The following is a 23,080-nucleotide window of genomic DNA, read 5'->3' as shown; positions in this document are numbered from 1 at the left end:
GCCAGGTTTCCGGGATTTAGTTCTCCTTGCCAGCCAGGTCCTGGGATGCTGGTGAGGTGACTTCAGAGGACAGGGACGTGGTGGGGAGCGGACTGCCTCTGATCAGCCGATCAGTTGGCTCCCATCTCCACAACGGCCTGGCCTGGGGGCGGCCTCTCCTGCCCCAGGTTCACCGTATGCATGTTTCCATGTCAGCGTCCGCCCTGGAGGCAGGCGCGGTGCGATCAGGGGCTGCAGCGAGTAGTCGGGGCTGCCCCACCGAGCCCCTGTTATTGCTCAGATCTCCCCCTTGGCCGTTTCTAGGGTTGATCTCTGCTACCCTAGGTACACGAGGTGCACATCTTTGCGTTTCCCGGCTCCCGGGAGGCGGGCAGGGGTGGCCTGTGGGCGTGGCGGGGGCGGGGCTGGGGCGGGGCCGTGGCGGAAACAGAGAGGGCAGAAGCAGGAGGCATGGGCTGCCCAGGCAAGCCTGTGGGTTTCTATCCGGTGTCCCCCTCAGCCTGTAGTTGGGGCGCCCCCTGCTGCTTCAGGGTGGCAATTGCCATCCCCCCCAAGTGGCACCAATACTGGGATTCTTCCTCCATTAGACACACAGAGAGACAAAGAAATAGACAGACAGACACACTAGCCTCTTCCTCCACTTAGAAACAGCCACATATCCTAACCTCCTCTTCCTCATGCATTCTATAGGCAGACACATACATACATAGGCAGACACCCACAGACACACACATACACACACTGGCGTCCTACTTCTCCTCAATTAATCAGGGAGTGTGACACACTAATCTCCTCCTCCATTAGATAATAGATAGAGAAACGTAATAGACTCTTCCTCCTCCTCCTTCAGAAAGATAGTCACTGAGATTGACCGATACACACACTAGCCTCTATGTTCTCCTGTAGAGAGACAGACTGATTGCCAGACACTTTGGAATCCTTCTTCTTCTCCATTAGATAATAATACAGACACAATCATAGACTCACAGACCGACATACACACTAGTCTTCCCTGCCTCTGAGCGACAGAGAGATAGACACTGTAGCCTCCTTCTTCTCGACTAGATAAACGTACATATATAGATATGTGATACATAGACAGAGAGACAGACATACTAGCTTACTCCTCCTCCGTTAGATGCACACATAGACTGATAGACACATACAGTAGAATCCCCCCACTCTACTTTCAGGTACATTGATACACAGACCCGCGCTCACACACACACACACACAGACACACACACACACACATACACGGTAGCATCCTCCTGTTCTTCAAATTGGTATTTATGTAGATAGACACACTAACCTAATCCTCCAATACACAGACAAATAAAACGGCACACTAGCCTACAGGTTTGCCTCCTTTAGATAGATAGATAGTTAGGTAGATTAATAGATATATAGATAGATAGTTAGATAGGCAGGCAGAGAGACATACTAGTCTCCTCCTCCTCCGTTAGATAAACAGACGGGCACACACAAAGGCTTGCCTCTCCCATCCTCCAATAGGCAGGCAGTCAAGCAGGCAGTCAGACAGACTGACACACTAGAGGTGGGGTGCGGTCTGTGGACCGGGTTAAGAAGCGTTCTCCTGGGAGAGTTGTGCCACTGGCGAGTAATAGGATTCTATCCCATGTCCCTAACTGCCTTGCCTGAGGGCGGCCTCCGCTCCCCCAAATTCGTTGGGCTCAAGCCTTTGAACTTAGCCTGCTCCTGGGAGCACGCATGGTAAGGCTAGGGGAAGAGGTCATGGGCAGATATGGAGGCGGCACAGCAGCTAAGGGGGATGCATCGGCGACTCGGTCATTTTCCTACCATCTCCCCCTCTCCTGGCCTCAGGGTGGCCTCTGCTACACCAGGTGTGCGGGATTTAATTCTCCCTGTCTGCCAGGTCCTGGGAGGCAGCTGAGGTGATCTCTGGGTACAGGGACGTCGAGGGGAGCGGACTACATCTGGTGAGTCGATCAGTTTGCTCCCATCTCCACAAGGGCCTGTCCTGGGGGCGGGCTCTCCTGCCCCGGGTTCACAGTATCCATGTTTCCATGTGAGCCTGCGCCCCGCAGGCAATCCCGGTGTGATTAGGGGCTGCAGTGAGGAGGCGGAACTGCCCCACCGAGCCCCTGTATTTGCTCCGATCTCCGCCTTGCCGGTCCTAGGGTTGGTTTCTGCTAGCCTAGGTACTCGAGGTGCACATCTCTGTGTTTCCCGGCTCCCGTGAGGCGGGTGTGCGGTGGGGCGCGCGGAGGGTGCCAGGCTGGGGCTTGGCGCGGGCGGCTATAGAGAGGGCGGAAGCGGGAGGCACGGGCGGCCCAGGCAAGCCTGTGGATTTCCATCCAGTGTCCCCCTCAGCCTGCAATGGGGCCGCCCTCTGCTGCTACAGGGTGGCACTTGCCATCCCTCCAGGTGAGTCAAATACTGAGAGCCAACCTCCATTAGAAAGACAGAGAGACAAATACATAGACAGACAGACAGACAGACTCACACACACACACACACACACACACACACACACACACACACACACACTAGCCTCCTTCTCTTCCTCCAATAGGTAGATACGTTGATATACAAACTAACCTCCTCCTCCAACAGTCACACAAGTAAAAAGTCACACGTGACAACTGCTATGCCTCCACTAGATGGATAGATAGATAGATAGATAGATAGATAGATAGATAGATAGATAGACAGTCAGGCAAATGGAGAAACATAGTCGTCGGCTCCTCCTCCGCTAGGTAAAACGAGAGACAGACACGTAGACTAGCCTCTTCCATTCTCGAATATATAGACATTCAGGCAGGTAGTCAGACAGACAGACAAAGTAGAGATATGCGGTATGGGGAAGGGGTTCGACGGCGGCGACCGGGGAATAGGGTGCCCTTGGCGAGCCAGAGGATATTTTTGCATGTCCCTAGCTGCCTTGCCTGGGGTTGGCATCCGCTCCCCCAAGTTCACCGGACTCAAACCTTTGAAGTCTCCCTGCTGCTGGGAGCGGGCGTGGTGAGCTCAGGGGAAGAGGTCGGCAGCAGAGGCGGAGGCGGCACAGCAGCAAATGGGGATGCCTCGGCGGCTTGGTCATTTTCCTCCCAACTCCACCTCTTCTGCCCTCGGGGCGGCCTCTGCTAAGCCAGGTTTCCGGGATTTAGTTCTCCTTGCCAGCCAGGTCCTGGGATGCTGGTGAGGTGACTTCAGAGGACAGGGACGTGGTGGGGAGCGGACTGCCTCTGATCAGCCGATCAGTTGGCTCCCATCTCCACAACGGCCTGGCCTGGGGGCGGCCTCTCCTGCCCCAGGTTCACCGTATGCATGTTTCCATGTCAGCGTCCGCCCTGGAGGCAGGCGCGGTGCGATCAGGGGCTGCAGCGAGTAGTCGGGGCTGCCCCACCGAGCCCCTGTTATTGCTCAGATCTCCCCCTTGGCCGTTTCTAGGGTTGATCTCTGCTACCCTAGGTACACGAGGTGCACATCTTTGCGTTTCCCGGCTCCCGGGAGGCGGGCAGGGGTGGCCTGTGGGCGTGGCGGGGGCGGGGCTGGGGCGGGGCCGTGGCGGAAACAGAGAGGGCAGAAGCAGGAGGCATGGGCTGCCCAGGCAAGCCTGTGGGTTTCTATCCGGTGTCCCCCTCAGCCTGTAGTTGGGGCGCCCCCTGCTGCTTCAGGGTGGCAATTGCCATCCCCCCCAAGTGGCACCAATACTGGGATTCTTCCTCCATTAGACACACAGAGAGACAAAGAAATAGACAGACAGACACACTAGCCTCTTCCTCCACTTAGAAACAGCCACATATCCTAACCTCCTCTTCCTCATGCATTCTATAGGCAGACACATACATACATAGGCAGACACCCACAGACACACACATACACACACTGGCGTCCTACTTCTCCTCAATTAATCAGGGAGTGTGACACACTAATCTCCTCCTCCATTAGATAATAGATAGAGAAACGTAATAGACTCTTCCTCCTCCTCCTTCAGAAAGATAGTCACTGAGATTGACCGATACACACACTAGCCTCTATGTTCTCCTGTAGAGAGACAGACTGATTGCCAGACACTTTGGAATCCTTCTTCTTCTCCATTAGATAATAATACAGACACAATCATAGACTCACAGACCGACATACACACTAGTCTTCCCTGCCTCTGAGCGACAGAGAGATAGACACTGTAGCCTCCTTCTTCTCGACTAGATAAACGTACATATATAGATATGTGATACATAGACAGAGAGACAGACATACTAGCTTACTCCTCCTCCGTTAGATGCACACATAGACTGATAGACACATACAGTAGAATCCCCCCACTCTACTTTCAGGTACATTGATACACAGACCCGCGCTCACACACACACACACACAGACACACACACACACACATACACGGTAGCATCCTCCTGTTCTTCAAATTGGTATTTATGTAGATAGACACACTAACCTAATCCTCCAATACACAGACAAATAAAACGGCACACTAGCCTACAGGTTTGCCTCCTTTAGATAGATAGATAGTTAGGTAGATTAATAGATATATAGATAGATAGTTAGATAGGCAGGCAGAGAGACATACTAGTCTCCTCCTCCTCCGTTAGATAAACAGACGGGCACACACAAAGGCTTGCCTCTCCCATCCTCCAATAGGCAGGCAGTCAAGCAGGCAGTCAGACAGACTGACACACTAGAGGTGGGGTGCGGTCTGTGGACCGGGTTAAGAAGCGTTCTCCTGGGAGAGTTGTGCCACTGGCGAGTAATAGGATTCTATCCCATGTCCCTAACTGCCTTGCCTGAGGGCGGCCTCCGCTCCCCCAAATTCGTTGGGCTCAAGCCTTTGAACTTAGCCTGCTCCTGGGAGCACGCATGGTAAGGCTAGGGGAAGAGGTCATGGGCAGATATGGAGGCGGCACAGCAGCTAAGGGGGATGCATCGGCGACTCGGTCATTTTCCTACCATCTCCCCCTCTCCTGGCCTCAGGGTGGCCTCTGCTACACCAGGTGTGCGGGATTTAATTCTCCCTGTCTGCCAGGTCCTGGGAGGCAGCTGAGGTGATCTCTGGGTACAGGGACGTCGAGGGGAGCGGACTACATCTGGTGAGTCGATCAGTTTGCTCCCATCTCCACAAGGGCCTGTCCTGGGGGCGGGCTCTCCTGCCCCGGGTTCACAGTATCCATGTTTCCATGTGAGCCTGCGCCCCGCAGGCAATCCCGGTGTGATTAGGGGCTGCAGTGAGGAGGCGGAACTGCCCCACCGAGCCCCTGTATTTGCTCCGATCTCCGCCTTGCCGGTCCTAGGGTTGGTTTCTGCTAGCCTAGGTACTCGAGGTGCACATCTCTGTGTTTCCCGGCTCCCGTGAGGCGGGTGTGCGGTGGGGCGCGCGGAGGGTGCCAGGCTGGGGCTTGGCGCGGGCGGCTATAGAGAGGGCGGAAGCGGGAGGCACGGGCGGCCCAGGCAAGCCTGTGGATTTCCATCCAGTGTCCCCCTCAGCCTGCAATGGGGCCGCCCTCTGCTGCTACAGGGTGGCACTTGCCATCCCTCCAGGTGAGTCAAATACTGAGAGCCAACCTCCATTAGAAAGACAGAGAGACAAATACATAGACAGACAGACAGACAGACTCACACACACACACACACACACACACACACACACACACTAGCCTCCTTCTCTTCCTCCAATAGGTAGATACGTTGATATACAAACTAACCTCCTCCTCCAACAGTCACACAAGTAAAAAGTCACACGTGACAACTGCTATGCCTCCACTAGATGGATAGATAGATAGATAGATAGATAGATAGATAGATAGATAGATAGATAGATAGATAGACAGTCAGGCAAATGGAGAAACATAGTCGTCGGCTCCTCCTCCGCTAGGTAAAACGAGAGACAGACACGTAGACTAGCCTCTTCCATTCTCGAATATATAGGCATTCAGGCAGGTAGTCAGACAGACAGACAAAGTAGAGATATGCGGTATGGGGAAGGGGTTCGACGGCGGCGACCGGGGAATAGGGTGCCCTTGGCGAGCCAGAGGATATTTTTGCATGTCCCTAGCTGCCTTGCCTGGGGTTGGCATCCGCTCCCCCAAGTTCACCGGACTCAAACCTTTGAAGTCTCCCTGCTGCTGGGAGCGGGTGTGGTGAGCTCAGGGGAAGAGGTCGGCAGCAGAGGTGGAGGCGGCACAGCAGCAAACGGGGATGCCTCGGCGGCTTGGTCATTTTCCTCCCAGCTCCACCTCTTCTGCCCTCGGGGCGGCCTCTGCTAACCCAGGTTTCCGGGATTTAGTTCTCCTTGTCAGCCAGGTCCTGGGATGCTGGTGAGGTGACTTCAGAGGACAGGGACGTGGTGGGGAGCGGACTGCCTCTGATCAGCCGATCAGTTGGCTCCCATCTCCACAACGGCCTGGCCTGGGGGCGGCCTCTCCTGCCCCAGGTTCACCGTATGCATGTTTCCATGTCAGCGTCCGCCCTGGAGGCAGGCGCGGTGCGATCAGGGGCTGCAGCGAGTAGTCGGGGCTGCCCCACCGAGCCCCTGTTATTGCTCAGATCTCCCCCTTGGCCGGTTATAGGGTTGATCTCTGCTACCCTAGGTGCACGAGGTGCACATCTTGGCGTTTCCCGGCTCCCGGGAGGCGGGCAGGGGTGGCCTGTGGGCGTGGCGGGGGCGGGGCCGGGGCGGGGCCGTGGCGGAAACAGAGAGGGCAGAAGCAGGAGGCATGGGCTGCCCAGGCAAGCCTGTGGGTTTCTATCCAGTGTCCCCCTCAGCCTGTAGTTGGGGCGCCCCCTGCTGCTTCAGGGTGGCAATTGCCATCCCCCCAAGTGGCACGAATACTGGGATTCTTCCTCCTTTAGACACACAGAGAGACAAATAAATAGACACACAGACTCACTAGCCTCTTCCTCCATTCAGAAACAGCCATATATCCTAACCTAAAGCTCTTCATCCATTAAATTGTTAGACAGATACATACATACTCAGACACAAACACACACGCACCCCCCCCACACACACACACACTCTAGCCTCCTCCTGGTCATAAATTACGCAGGTTCATAGACACACTAATCTCCTCCTCCATTAGATAATACTTAGACAAACTTAATAGACTTTTTATCTTCCTCCATTAGATACATAGTCAGTGAGATTGATGGATACACACACAAGCCTCTACCTACACCTGCTAGAGAGACACACAGATAGCCAGACACACGGGCCTCCTCCTTCTTCTCGATTAGATATAATTTCATACTTGGATATCTTATACATAAACAGACACACAGACAGACATACTAGCCTTCTCCTCCTCCATTAGACGCATATAAAGACTCATAGACTGACACAGTAGCCTCCTCCCCCTTTACTTACAGATACATAGTACACAGACCCGCACGGAAACACGCACACGCACACACATTGCCCTCCTCCGCTTGCTCAAATAGGTAGATAGGTAGACAGATACATTAACCTCCTCCTTCAACAGACAAAAAAATAAATGACACACTAGCCTACTCCTATGCCTCACCTAGATAAATAGATAGATAGATTGATAGATAGATATATAGATAGATAGATAGATAGATAGATAGATAGAGAGAGAGAGAGAGAGATAGAGAGATACATAGAGAGATACATAGAGAGATACATAGATATATATGCAGGCAAGGAGATAGACATTCTAGTCTCTTCCTCCTCCGTTAGATAAACAGAGAGATAAACACATAGGCTAGCCTCTCCCATCCTCCAATAGATAGACAGTCAGGCTGGAAGTCAGACACACAGACTCACTAGAGGCGGGGTGCGGTCTGGGTTGGGGTCGGCGGCGGTGACAGGGAATTAGGATGCCCCTGGCAAGACAGAGAATTTTCTCCCTTGTCCCTAGCTGCCTTGCCTGGGGGGCCTCAACTCCTCCAGATTCATAGGATTCTGCCCACCTGCCCCCGGGCCTGCTCCCCGGGCGAAGGCGTGGTGAGGGCCTGGGAAGAGGTAGGGGGCAGAGGAGAGGAAGCACAGCAGCTAAGGGGCATGCTTCGGCGACTTGGTCATTTTGCTCCCATCTCCCCTTCTCCTGGGCTCTGGGCAGCATCTACTCCCCAGGTTTGTGGGAGTTAAGTCTCCTTGTCAGCCAGGTTATGGGATGATGGTGAGGTGAGTTCAGGGGACAGATACGTAGCAGGCAGTGGACTGCCCAGGCTGAGACGATCAGTTCACACACATCTCTAAAGGGGCTTGGGCTGGGGGCGGAATCTCCTGCCATGGTTCACAGAATGCATGTTTCCAGGTCCACCTGCCCCCTGGAGAAAGGCATTCTATGGTCAGAGGCTGCAGTGAGGAGGCGGGGCTGCACCACCCAGACCCTGTATCAGCTCCCATTTCCTCATTGGCCGTTCCTGGGGTCCCTCTCTGGTACCCTGATAAAAAAGGTTAAGCTCATGTTTTGGCCTGATCCCGGGAGGCAGGAGAGGGGTGGTGAAGGGGCGGGGATGGGGCGGTGCGGTGGCGGCTACAGGAAACGCAGAAGCTGGGGGCAACCGGTGGCCAGGCAGGCCTGTGAGTTTCCACTCTGTGGCAAATTAAGCCTGCTCTGGGGTGCCCCCTGCTGCCACAGGGTGCCAATTGCCATCGCTCCAGGTGAGTCAAATACTGAGAGCCATCCTCAAATGGAAAGACAGAGAGACAAATACATAGACAGACACACACACAAACACACACACACACACACACACACACACACACACACGCCTCCTTCTCTTCTTCCAATAGGTAGATATGTTGATATACAAACTAACCTCCAACTCCAACAGTCACACAAGTAAACAGTCACACGTGGCTACTGCTATGCCTCCACTAGATGGATGGATGGATAGATAGATAGATAGATAGATAGATAGATAGATAGATAGATAGATAGATAGACAGACAGACAGACAAACAGACAGATATACAGGCAAATAGAGAAACATAGTCGTCGGATTCTCCTCCGTTAGGTAAAACGAGAGACAGACACGTAGACTAACCTCTTCCATTCTCGAATATATAGGCTTTCAGGCAGTTAGTCAGACAGACAGACAAAGTAGAGATATGCGGTATGGGGAAGGGGTTCGACGGCGGCGACCGGGGAATAGGGTGCCCTTGGCGAGCCAGAGGATATTTTTGCATGTCCCTAGCTGCCTTGCCTGGGGTTGGCATCCGCTCCCCCAAGTTCACCGGACTCAAACCTTTGAAGTCTCCCTGCTGCTGGGAGCGGGTGTGGTGAGCTCAGGGGAAGAGGTCGGCAGCAGAGGCGGAGGCGGCACAGCAGCAAACGGGGATGCCTCGGCGGCTTGGTCATTTTCCTCCCAACTCCACCTCTTCTGCCCTCGGGGCGGCCTCTGCTAAGCCAGGTTTCCGGGATTTAGTTCTCCTTGCCAGCCAGGTCCTGGGATGCTGGTGAGGTGACTTCAGAGGACAGGGACGTGGTGGGGAGCGGACTGCCTCTGATCAGCCGATCAGTTGGCTCCCATCTCCACAACGGCCTGGCCTGGGGGCGGCCTCTCCTGCCCCAGGTTCACCGTATGCATGTTTCCATGTCAGCGTCCGCCCTGGAGGCAGGCGCGGTGCGATCAGGGGCTGCAGCGAGTAGTCGGGGCTGCCCCACCGAGCCCCTGTTATTGCTCAGATCTCCCCCTTGGCCGTTTCTAGGGTTGATCTCTGCTACCCTAGGTACACGAGGTGCACATCTTTGCGTTTCCCGGCTCCCGGGAGGCGGGCAGGGGTGGCCTGTGGGCGTGGCGGGGGCGGGGCTGGGGCGGGGCCGTGGCGGAAACAGAGAGGGCAGAAGCAGGAGGCATGGGCTGCCCAGGCAAGCCTGTGGGTTTCTATCCGGTGTCCCCCTCAGCCTGTAGTTGGGGCGCCCCCTGCTGCTTCAGGGTGGCAATTGCCATCCCCCCCAAGTGGCACCAATACTGGGATTCTTCCTCCATTAGACACACAGAGACAAAGAAATAGACAGACAGACACACTAGCCTCTTCCTCCACTTAGAAACAGCCACATATCCTAACCTCCTCTTCCTCATGCATTCTATAGGCAGACACATACATACATAGGCAGACACCCACAGACACACACATACACACACTGGCGTCCTACTTCTCCTCAATTAATCAGGGAGTGTGACACACTAATCTCCTCCTCCATTAGATAATAGATAGAGAAACGTAATAGACTCTTCCTCCTCCTCCTTCAGAAAGATAGTCACTGAGATTGACCGATACACACACTAGCCTCTATGTTCTCCTGTAGAGAGACAGACTGATTGCCAGACACTTTGGAATCCTTCTTCTTCTCCATTAGATAATAATACAGACACAATCATAGACTCACAGACCGACATACACACTAGTCTTCCCTTCCTCTGACCGACAGAGAGATAGACACTGTAGCCTCCTTCTTCTCGACTAGATAAACGTACATATATAGATATGTGATACATAGACAGAGAGACAGACATACTAGCTTACTCCTCCTCCGTTAGATGCACACATAGACTGATAGACACATACAGTAGAATCCCCCCACTCTACTTTCAGGTACATTGATACACAGACCCGCGCTCACACACACACACACACAGACACACACACACACACATACACGGTAGCATCCTCCTGTTCTTCAAATTGGTATTTATGTAGATAGACACACTAACCTAATCCTCCAATACACAGACAAATAAAACGGCACACTAGCCTACAGGTTTGCCTCCTTTAGATAGATAGATAGTTAGGTAGATTAATAGATATATAGATAGATAGTTAGATAGGCAGGCAGAGAGACATACTAGTCTCCTCCTCCTCCGTTAGATAAACAGACGGGCACACACAAAGGCTTGCCTCTCCCATCCTCCAATAGGCAGGCAGTCAAGCAGGCAGTCAGACAGACTGACACACTAGAGGTGGGGTGCGGTCTGTGGACCGGGTTAAGAAGCGTTCTCCTGGGAGAGTTGTGCCACTGGCGAGTAATAGGATTCTATCCCATGTCCCTAACTGCCTTGCCTGAGGGCGGCCTCCGCTCCCCCAAATTCGTTGGGCTCAAGCCTTTGAACTTAGCCTGCTCCTGGGAGCACGCATGGTAAGGCTAGGGGAAGAGGTCATGGGCAGATATGGAGGCGGCACAGCAGCTAAGGGGGATGCATCGGCGACTCGGTCATTTTCCTACCATCTCCCCCTCTCCTGGCCTCAGGGTGGCCTCTGCTACACCAGGTGTGCGGGATTTAATTCTCCCTGTCTGCCAGGTCCTGGGAGGCAGCTGAGGTGATCTCTGGGTACAGGGATGTCGAGGGGAGCGGACTACATCTGGTGAGTCGATCAGTTTGCTCCCATCTCCACAAGGGCCTGTCCTGGGGGCGGGCTCTCCTGCCCCGGGTTCACAGTATCCATGTTTCCATGTGAGCCTGCGCCCCGCAGGCAATCCCGGTGTGATTAGGGGCTGCAGTGAGGAGGCGGAACTGCCCCACCGAGCCCCTGTATTTGCTCCGATCTCCGCCTTGCCGGTCCTAGGGTTGGTTTCTGCTAGCCTAGGTACTCGAGGTGCACATCTCTGTGTTTCCCGGCTCCCGTGAGGCGGGTGTGCGGTGGGGCGCGCGGAGGGTGCCAGGCTGGGGCTTGGCGCGGGCGGCTATAGAGAGGGCGGAAGCGGGAGGCACGGGCGGCCCAGGCAAGCCTGTGGATTTCCATCCAGTGTCCCCCTCAGCCTGCAATGGGGCCGCCCTCTGCTGCTACAGGGTGGCACTTGCCATCCCTCCAGGTGAGTCAAATACTGAGAGCCAACCTCCATTAGAAAGACAGAGAGACAAATACATAGACAGACAGACAGACAGACTCACACACACACACACACACACACACACACACACTAGCCTCCTTCTCTTCCTGCAATAGGTAGATACGTTGATATACAAACTAACCTCCTCCTCCAACAGTCACACAAGTAAAAAGTCACACGTGACAACTGCTATGCCTCCACTAGATGGATAGATAGATAGATAGATAGATAGATAGATAGAGAGAGAGAGAGATAGAGAGAGAGAGAGATAGAGAGAGAGATAGAGAGATACATAGAGAGAGAGATAGAGAGTTACATAGAGAGATACATAGAGAGATACATAGATATATATGCAGGCAAGGAGATAGGCATGCTAGTCTCCTCCTCCTCCGTTAGATAAACAGAGAGATAAACACATAGACTAGCCTCTCCCATCCTCCAATAGATAGACAGTCAGGCTGGAAGTCAGACACACAGACTCACTAGAGGCGGGGTGCGGTCTGGGTTGGGGTCGGCGGCGGTGACAGGGAATTAGGATGCCCCTGGCAAGACAGAGAATTTTCTCCCTTGTCCCTAGCTGCCTTGCCTGGGGGGCCTCAACTCCTCCAGATTCATAGGATTCTGCCCACCTGCCCCCGGGCCTGCTCCCCGGGCGAAGTCGTGGTGAGGGCCTGGGAAGAGGTAGGGGGCAGAGGAGAGGAAGCACAGCAGCTAAGGGGCATGCTTCGGCGACTTGGTCATTTTGCTCCCATCTCCCCTTCTCCTGGGCTCTGGGCAGCATCTACTCCCCAGGTTTGTGGGAGTTAAGTCTCCTTGTCAGCCAGGTTATGGGATGATGGTGAGGTGAGTTCAGGGGACAGATACGTAGCAGGCAGTGGACTGCCCAGGCTGAGACGATCAGTTCACACACATCTCTAAAGGGGCTTGGGCTGGGGGCGGAATCTCCTGCCAAGGTTCACAGAATGCATGTTTCCAGGTCCACCTGCCCCCTGGAGAAAGGCATTCTATGGTCAGAGGCTGCAGTGAGGAGGCGGGGCTGCACCACCCAGACCCTGTATCAGCTCCCATTTCCTCATTGGCCGTTCCTGGGGTCCCTCTCTGGTACCCTGATAAAAAAGGTTAAGCTCATGTTTTGGCCTGATCCCGGGAGGCAGGAGAGGGGTGGTGAAGGGGCGGGGATGGGGCGGTGCGGTGGCGGCTACAGGAAACGCAGAAGCTGGGGGCAACCGGTGGCCAGGCAGGCCTGTGAGTTTCCACTCTGTGGCAAATTAAGCCTGCTCTGGGGTGCCCCCTGCTGCCACAGGGTGCCAATTGCCATCGCTCCAGGTGAGTCAAATACTGAGAGCCATCCTCAAATGGAAAGACAGAGAGACAAATACATAGACAGACACACACACAAACACACACACACACACACACACACACACACACACACGCCTCCTTCTCTTCTTCCAATAGGTAGATATGTTGATATACAAACTAACCTCCAACTCCAACAGTCACACAAGTAAACAGTCACACGTGGCTACTGCTATGCCTCCACTAGATGGATGGATGGATAGATAGATAGATAGATAGATAGATAGATAGATAGATAGATAGATAGACAGACAGACAGACAGACAGACAGATATACAGGCAAATAGAGAAACATAGTCGTCGGATTCTCCTCCGTTAGGTAAAACGAGAGACAGACACGTAGACTAACCTCTTCCATTCTCGAATATATAGGCTTTCAGGCAGTTAGTCAGACAGACAGACAAAGTAGAGATATGCGGTATGGGGAAGGGGTTCGACGGCGGCGACCGGGGAATAGGGTGCCCTTGGCGAGCCAGAGGATATTTTTCCATGTCCCTAGCTGCCTTGCCTGGGGTTGGCATCCGCTCCCCCAAGTTCACCGGACTCAAACCTTTGAAGTCTCCCTGCTGCTGGGAGCGGGTGTGGTGAGCTCAGGGGAAGAGGTCGGCAGCAGAGGTGGAGGCGGCACAGCAGCAAACGGGGATGCCTCGGCGGCTTGGTCATTTTCCTCCCAGCTCCACCTCTTCTGCCCTCGGGGCGGCCTCTGCTAAGCCAGGTTTCCGGGATTTAGTTCTCCTTGCCAGCCAGGTCCTGGGATGCTGGTGAGGTGACTTCAGAGGACAGGGACGTGGTGGGGAGCGGACTGCCTCTGATCAGCCGATCAGTTGGCTCCCATCTCCACAACGGCCTGGCCTGGGGGCGGCCTCTCCTGCCCCAGGTTCACCGTATGCATGTTTCCATGTCAGCGTCCACCCTGGAGGCAGGCGCGGTGCGATCAGGGGCTGCAGTGAGTAGTCGGGGCTGCCCCACCGAGCCCCTGTTATTGCTCAGATCTCCCCCTTGGCCGGTTATAGGGTTGATCTCTGCTACCCTAGGTGCACGAGGTGCACATCTTGGCGTTTCCCGGCTCCCGGGAGGCGGGCAGGGGTGGCCTGTGGGCGTGGCGGGGGCGGGGCCGGGGCGGGGCCGTGGCGGAAACAGAGAGGGCAGAAGCAGGAGGCATGGGCTGCCCAGGCAAGCCTGTGGGTTTCTATCCAGTGTCCCCCTCAGCCTGTAGTTGGGGCGCCCCCTGCTGCTTCAGGGTGGCAATTGCCATCCCCCCAAGTGGCACGAATACTGGGATTCTTCCTCCTTTAGACACACAGAGAGACAAATAAATAGACACACAGACTCACTAGCCTCTTCCTCCATTCAGAAACAGCCATATATCCTAACCTAAAGCTCTTCATCCATTAAATTGTTAGACAGATACATACATACTCAGACACAAACACACACGCACCCCCCCCCACACACACACACACTCTAGCCTCCTCCTGGTCATAAATTACGCAGGTTCATAGACACACTAATCTCCTCCTCCATTAGATAATACTTAGACAAACTTAATAGACTTTTTATCTTCCTCCATTAGATACATAGTCAGTGAGATTGATGGATACACACACAAGCCTCTACCTACACCTGCTAGAGAGACACACAGATAGCCAGACACACGGGCCTCCTCCTTCTTCTCGATTAGATATAATTTCATACTTGGATATCTTATACATAAACAGACACACAGACAGACATACTAGCCTTCTCCTCCTCCATTAGACGCATATAAAGACTCATAGACTGACACAGTAGCCTCCTCCCCCTTTACTTACAGATACATAGTACACAGACCCGCACGGAAACACGCACACGCACACACATTGCCCTCCTCCGCTTGCTCAAATAGGTAGATAGGTAGACAGATACATTAACCTCCTCCTTCAACAGACAAAAAAATAAATGACACACTAGCCTACTCCTATGCCTCACCTAGATAAATAGATAGATAGATTGATAGATAGATATATAGATAGATAGATAGATAGATAGATAGATAGAGAGAGAGAGAGAGAGATAGAGAGATACATAGAGAGATACATAGAGAGATACATAGATATATATGCAGGCAAGGAGATAGACATTCTAGTCTCTTCCTCCTCCGTTAGATAAACAGAGAGATAAACACATAGGCTAGCCTCTCCCATCCTCCAATAGATAGACAGTCAGGCTGGAAGTCAGACACACAGACTCACTAGAGGCGGGGTGCGGTCTGGGTTGGGGTCGGCGGCGGTGACAGGGAATTAGGATGCCCCTGGCAAGACAGAGAATTTTCTCCCTTGTCCCTAGCTGCCTTGCCTGGGGGGCCTCAACTCCTCCAGATTCATAGGATTCTGCCCACCTGCCCCCGGGCCTGCTCCCCGGGCGAAGGCGTGGTGAGGGCCTGGGAAGAGGTAGGGGGCAGAGGAGAGGAAGCACAGCAGCTAAGGGGCATGCTTCGGCGACTTGGTCATTTTGCTCCCATCTCCCCTTCTCCTGGGCTCTGGGCAGCATCTACTCCCCAGGTTTGTGGGAGTTAAGTCTCCTTGTCAGCCAGGTTATGGGATGATGGTGAGGTGAGTTCAGGGGACAGATACGTAGCAGGCAGTGGACTGCCCAGGCTGAGACGATCAGTTCACACACATCTCTAAAGGGGCTTGGGCTGGGGGCGGAATCTCCTGCCAAGGTTCACAGAATGCATGTTTCCAGGTCCACCTGCCCCCTGGAGAAAGGCATTCTATGGTCAGAGGCTGCAGTGAGGAGGCGGGGCTGCACCACCCAGACCCTGTATCAGCTCCCATTTCCTCATTGGCCGTTCCTGGGGTCCCTCTCTGGTACCCTGATAAAAAAGGTTAAGCTCATGTTTTGGCCTGATCCCGGGAGGCAGGAGAGGGGTGGTGAAGGGGCGGGGATGGGGCGGTGCGGTGGCGGCTACAGGAAACGCAGAAGCTGGGGGCAACCGGTGGCCAGGCAGGCCTGTGAGTTTCCACTCTGTGGCAAATTAAGCCTGCTCTGGGGTGCCCCCTGCTGCCACAGGGTGCCAATTGCCATCGCTCCAGGTGAGTCAAATACTGAGAGCCATCCTCAAATGGAAAGACAGAGAGACAAATACATAGACAGACACACACACAAACACACACACACACACACACACACACACACACACACGCCTCCTTCTCTTCTTCCAATAGGTAGATATGTTGATATACAAACTAACCTCCAACTCCAACAGTCACACAAGTAAACAGTCACACGTGGCTACTGCTATGCCTCCACTAGATGGATGGATGGATAGATAGATAGATAGATAGATAGATAGATAGATAGATAGATAGACAGACAGACAGACAGACAGACAGATATACAGGCAAATAGAGAAACATAGTCGTCGGATTCTCCTCCGTTAGGTAAAACGAGAGACAGACACGTAGACTAACCTCTTCCATTCTCGAATATATAGGCTTTCAGGCAGTTAGTCAGACAGACAGACAAAGTAGAGATATGCGGTATGGGGAAGGGGTTCGACGGCGGCGACCGGGGAATAGGGTGCCCTTGGCGAGCCAGAGGATATTTTTCCATGTCCCTAGCTGCCTTGCCTGGGGTTGGCATCCGCTCCCCCAAGTTCACCGGACTCAAACCTTTGAAGTCTCCCTGCTGCTGGGAGCGGGCGTGGTGAGCTCAGGGGAAGAGGTCGGCAGCAGAGGCGGAGGCGGCACAGCAGCAAATGGGGATGCCTCGGCGGCTTGGTCATTTTCCTCCCAACTCCACCTCTTCTGCCCTCGGGGCGGCCTCTGCTAAGCCAGGTTTCCGGGATTTAGTTCTCCTTGCCAGCCAGGTCCTGGGATGCTGGTGAGGTGACTTCAGAGGACAGGGACGTGGTGGGGAGCGGACTGCCTCTGATCAGCCGATCAGTTGGCTCCCATCTCCACAACGGCCTGGCCTGGGGGCGGCCTCTCCTGCCCCAGGTTCACCGTATGCATGTTTCCATGTCAGCGTCCGCCCTGGAGGCAGGCGCGGTGCGATCAGGGGCTGCAGCGAGTAGTCGGGGCTGCCCCACCGAGCCCCTGTTATTGCTCAGATCTCCCCCTTGGCCGTTTCTAGGGTTGATCTCTGCTACCCTAGGTACACGAGGTGCACATCTTTGCGTTTCCCGGCTCCCGGGAGGCGGGCAGGGGTGGCCTGTGGGCGTGGCGGGGGCGGGGCTGGGGCGGGGCCGTGGCGGAAACAGAGAGGGCAGAAGCAGGAGGCATGGGCTGCCCAGGCAAGCCTGTGGGTTTCTATCCGGTGTCCCCCTCAGCCTGTAGTTGGGGCGCCCCCTGCTGCTTCAGGGTGGCAATTGCCATCCCCCCCAAGTGGCACCAATACTGGGATTCTTCCTCCATTAGACACACAGAGAGACAAAGAAATAGACAGACAGACACACTAGCCTCTTCCTCCACTTAGAAACAGCCACATATCCTAACCTCCTCTTCCTCATGCATTCTATAGGCAGACACATACATACATAGGCAGACACCCACAGACACACACATACACACACTGGCGTCCTACTTCTCCTCAATTAATCAGGGAGTGTGACACACTAATCTCCTCCTCCATTAGATAATAGATAGAGAAACGTAATAGACTCTTCCTCCTCCTCCTTCAGAAAGATAGTCACTGAGATTGACCGATACACACACTAGCCTCTATGTTCTCCTGTAGAGAGACAGACTGATTGCCAGACACTTTGGAATCCTTCTTCTTCTCCATTAGATAATAATACAGACACAATCATAGACTCACAGACCGACATACACACTAGTCTTCCCTGCCTCTGAGCGACAGAGAGATAGACACTGTAGCCTCCTTCTTCTCGACTAGATAAACGTACATATATAGATATGTGATACATAGACAGAGAGACAGACATACTAGCTTACTCCTCCTCCGTTAGATGCACACATAGACTGATAGACACATACAGTAGAATCCCCCCACTCTACTTTCAGGTACATTGATACACAGACCCGCGCTCACACACACACACACACAGACACACACACACACACATACACGGTAGCATCCTCCTGTTCTTCAAATTGGTATTTATGTAGATAGACACACTAACCTAATCCTCCAATACACAGACAAATAAAACGGCACACTAGCCTACAGGTTTGCCTCCTTTAGATAGATAGATAGTTAGGTAGATTAATAGATATATAGATAGATAGTTAGATAGGCAGGCAGAGAGACATACTAGTCTCCTCCTCCTCCGTTAGATAAACAGACGGGCACACACAAAGGCTTGCCTCTCCCATCCTCCAATAGGCAGGCAGTCAAGCAGGCAGTCAGACAGACTGACACACTAGAGGTGGGGTGCGGTCTGTGGACCGGGTTAAGAAGCGTTCTCCTGGGAGAGTTGTGCCACTGGCGAGTAATAGGATTCTATCCCATGTCCCTAACTGCCTTGCCTGAGGGCGGCCTCCGCTCCCCCAAATTCGTTGGGCTCAAGCCTTTGAACTTAGCCTGCTCCTGGGAGCACGCATGGTAAGGCTAGGGGAAGAGGTCATGGGCAGATATGGAGGCGGCACAGCAGCTAAGGGGGATGCATCGGCGACTCGGTCATTTTCCTACCATCTCCCCCTCTCCTGGCCTCAGGGTGGCCTCTGCTACACCAGGTGTGCGGGATTTAATTCTCCCTGTCTGCCAGGTCCTGGGAGGCAGCTGAGGTGATCTCTGGGTACAGGGACGTCGAGGGGAGCGGACTACATCTGGTGAGTCGATCAGTTTGCTCCCATCTCCACAAGGGCCTGTCCTGGGGGCGGGCTCTCCTGCCCCGGGTTCACAGTATCCATGTTTCCATGTGAGCCTGCGCCCCGCAGGCAATCCCGGTGTGATTAGGGGCTGCAGTGAGGAGGCGGAACTGCCCCACCGAGCCCCTGTATTTGCTCCGATCTCCGCCTTGCCGGTCCTAGGGTTGGTTTCTGCTAGCCTAGGTACTCGAGGTGCACATCTCTGTGTTTCCCGGCTCCCGTGAGGCGGGTGTGCGGTGGGGCGCGCGGAGGGTGCCAGGCTGGGGCTTGGCGCGGGCGGCTATAGAGAGGGCGGAAGCGGGAGGCACGGGCGGCCCAGGCAAGCCTGTGGATTTCCATCCAGTGTCCCCCTCAGCCTGCAATGGGGCCGCCCTCTGCTGCTACAGGGTGGCACTTGCCATCCCTCCAGGTGAGTCAAATACTGAGAGCCAACCTCCATTAGAAAGACAGAGAGACAAATACATAGACAGACAGACAGACAGACTCACACACACACACACACACACACACACACACACACACACACACACTAGCCTCCTTCTCTTCCTGCAATAGGTAGATACGTTGATATACAAACTAACCTCCTCCTCCAACAGTCACACAAGTAAAAAGTCACACGTGACAACTGCTATGCCTCCACTAGATGGATAGATAGATAGATAGATAGATAGATAGATAGATAGATAGATAGACAGTCAGGCAAATGGAGAAACATAGTCGTCGGCTCCTCCTCCGCTAGGTAAAACGAGAGACAGACACGTAGACTAGCCTCTTCCATTCTCGAATATATAGACATTCAGGCAGGTAGTCAGACAGACAGACAAAGTAGAGATATGCGGTATGGGGAAGGGGTTCGACGGCGGCGACCGGGGAATAGGGTGCCCTTGGCGAGCCAGAGGATATTTTTGCATGTCCCTAGCTGCCTTGCCTGGGGTTGGCATCCGCTCCCCCAAGTTCACCGGACTCAAACCTTTGAAGTCTCCCTGCTGCTGGGAGCGGGCGTGGTGAGCTCAGGGGAAGAGGTCGGCAGCAGAGGCGGAGGCGGCACAGCAGCAAATGGGGATGCCTCGGCGGCTTGGTCATTTTCCTCCCAACTCCACCTCTTCTGCCCTCGGGGCGGCCTCTGCTAAGCCAGGTTTCCGGGATTTAGTTCTCCTTGCCAGCCAGGTCCTGGGATGCTGGTGAGGTGACTTCAGAGGACAGGGACGTGGTGGGGAGCGGACTGCCTCTGATCAGCCGATCAGTTGGCTCCCATCTCCACAACGGCCTGGCCTGGGGGCGGCCTCTCCTGCCCCAGGTTCACCGTATGCATGTTTCCATGTCAGCGTCCGCCCTGGAGGCAGGCGCGGTGCGATCAGGGGCTGCAGCGAGTAGTCGGGGCTGCCCCACCGAGCCCCTGTTATTGCTCAGATCTCCCCCTTGGCCGTTTCTAGGGTTGATCTCTGCTACCCTAGGTACACGAGGTGCACATCTTTGCGTTTCCCGGCTCCCGGGAGGCGGGCAGGGGTGGCCTGTGGGCGTGGCGGGGGCGGGGCTGGGGCGGGGCCGTGGCGGAAACAGAGAGGGCAGAAGCAGGAGGCATGGGCTGCCCAGGCAAGCCTGTGGGTTTCTATCCGGTGTCCCCCTCAGCCTGTAGTTGGGGCGCCCCCTGCTGCTTCAGGGTGGCAATTGCCATCCCCCCCAAGTGGCACCAATACTGGGATTCTTCCTCCATTAGACACACAGAGAGACAAAGAAATAGACAGACAGACACACTAGCCTCTTCCTCCACTTAGAAACAGCCACATATCCTAACCTCCTCTTCCTCATGCATTCTATAGGCAGACACATACATACATAGGCAGACACCCACAGACACACACATACACACACTGGCGTCCTACTTCTCCTCAATTAATCAGGGAGTGTGACACACTAATCTCCTCCTCCATTAGATAATAGATAGAGAAACGTAATAGACTCTTCCTCCTCCTCCTTCAGAAAGATAGTCACTGAGATTGACCGATACACACACTAGCCTCTATGTTCTCCTGTAGAGAGACAGACTGATTGCCAGACACTTTGGAATCCTTCTTCTTCTCCATTAGATAATAATACAGACACAATCATAGACTCACAGACCGACATACACACTAGTCTTCCCTTCCTCTGACCGACAGAGAGATAGACACTGTAGCCTCCTTCTTCTCGACTAGATAAACGTACATATATAGATATGTGATACATAGACAGAGAGACAGACATACTAGCTTACTCCTCCTCCGTTAGATGCACACATAGACTGATAGACACATACAGTAGAATCCCCCCACTCTACTTTCAGGTACATTGATACACAGACCCGCGCTCACACACACACACACACAGACACACACACACACACATACACGGTAGCATCCTCCTGTTCTTCAAATTGGTATTTATGTAGATAGACACACTAACCTAATCCTCCAATACACAGACAAATAAAACGGCACACTAGCCTACAGGTTTGCCTCCTTTAGATAGATAGATAGTTAGGTAGATTAATAGATATATAGATAGATAGTTAGATAGGCAGGCAGAGAGACATACTAGTCTCCTCCTCCTCCGTTAGATAAACAGACGGGCACACACAAAGGCTTGCCTCTCCCATCCTCCAATAGGCAGGCAGTCAAGCAGGCAGTCAGACAGACTGACACACTAGAGGTGGGGTGCGGTCTGTGGACCGGGTTAAGAAGCGTTCTCCTGGGAGAGTTGTGCCACTGGCGAGTAATAGGATTCTATCCCATGTCCCTAACTGCCTTGCCTGAGGGCGGCCTCCGCTCCCCCAAATTCGTTGGGCTCAAGCCTTTGAACTTAGCCTGCTCCTGGGAGCACGCATGGTAAGGCTAGGGGAAGAGGTCATGGGCAGATATGGAGGCGGCACAGCAGCTAAGGGGGATGCATCGGCGACTCGGTCATTTTCCTACCATCTCCCCCTCTCCTGGCCTCAGGGTGGCCTCTGCTACACCAGGTGTGCGGGATTTAATTCTCCCTGTCTGCCAGGTCCTGGGAGGCAGCTGAGGTGATCTCTGGGTACAGGGACGTCGAGGGGAGCGGACTACATCTGGTGAGTCGATCAGTTTGCTCCCATCTCCACAAGGGCCTGTCCTGGGGGCGGGCTCTCCTGCCCCGGGTTCACAGTATCCATGTTTCCATGTGAGCCTGCGCCCCGCAGGCAATCCCGGTGTGATTAGGGGCTGCAGTGAGGAGGCGGAACTGCCCCACCGAGCCCCTGTATTTGCTCCGATCTCCGCCTTGCCGGTCCTAGGGTTGGTTTCTGCTAGCCTAGGTACTCGAGGTGCACATCTCTGTGTTTCCCGGCTCCCGTGAGGCGGGTGTGCGGTGGGGCGCGCGGAGGGTGCCAGGCTGGGGCTTGGCGCGGGCGGCTATAGAGAGGGCGGAAGCGGGAGGCACGGGCGGCCCAGGCAAGCCTGTGGATTTCCATCCAGTGTCCCCCTCAGCCTGCAATGGGGCCGCCCTCTGCTGCTACAGGGTGGCACTTGCCATCCCTCCAGGTGAGTCAAATACTGAGAGCCAACCTCCATTAGAAAGACAGAGAGACAAATACATAGACAGACAGACAGACAGACTCACACACACACACACACACACACACACACACACACACTAGCCTCCTTCTCTTCCTCCAATAGGTAGATACGTTGATATACAAACTAACCTCCTCCTCCAACAGTCACACAAGTAAAAAGTCACACGTGACAACTGCTATGCCTCCACTAGATGGATAGATAGATAGATAGATAGATAGATAGATAGATAGATAGATAGATAGACAGTCAGGCAAATGGAGAAACATAGTCGTCGGCTCCTCCTCCGCTAGGTAAAACGAGAGACAGACACGTAGACTAGCCTCTTCCATTCTCGAATATATAGACATTCAGGCAGGTAGTCAGACAGACAGACAAAGTAGAGATATGCGGTATGGGGAAGGGGTTCGACGGCGGCGACCGGGGAATAGGGTGCCCTTGGCGAGCCAGAGGATATTTTTGCATGTCCCTAGCTGCCTTGCCTGGGGTTGGCATCCGCTCCCCCAAGTTCACCGGACTCAAACCTTTGAAGTCT

This window comes from Vicugna pacos, chromosome 33 (genome assembly GCF_048564905.1).
Source record: "Vicugna pacos chromosome 33, VicPac4, whole genome shotgun sequence".
Lineage (NCBI taxonomy): Eukaryota > Metazoa > Chordata > Mammalia > Artiodactyla > Camelidae > Vicugna > Vicugna pacos.
This window is presented reverse-complemented; position numbering follows the sequence as displayed.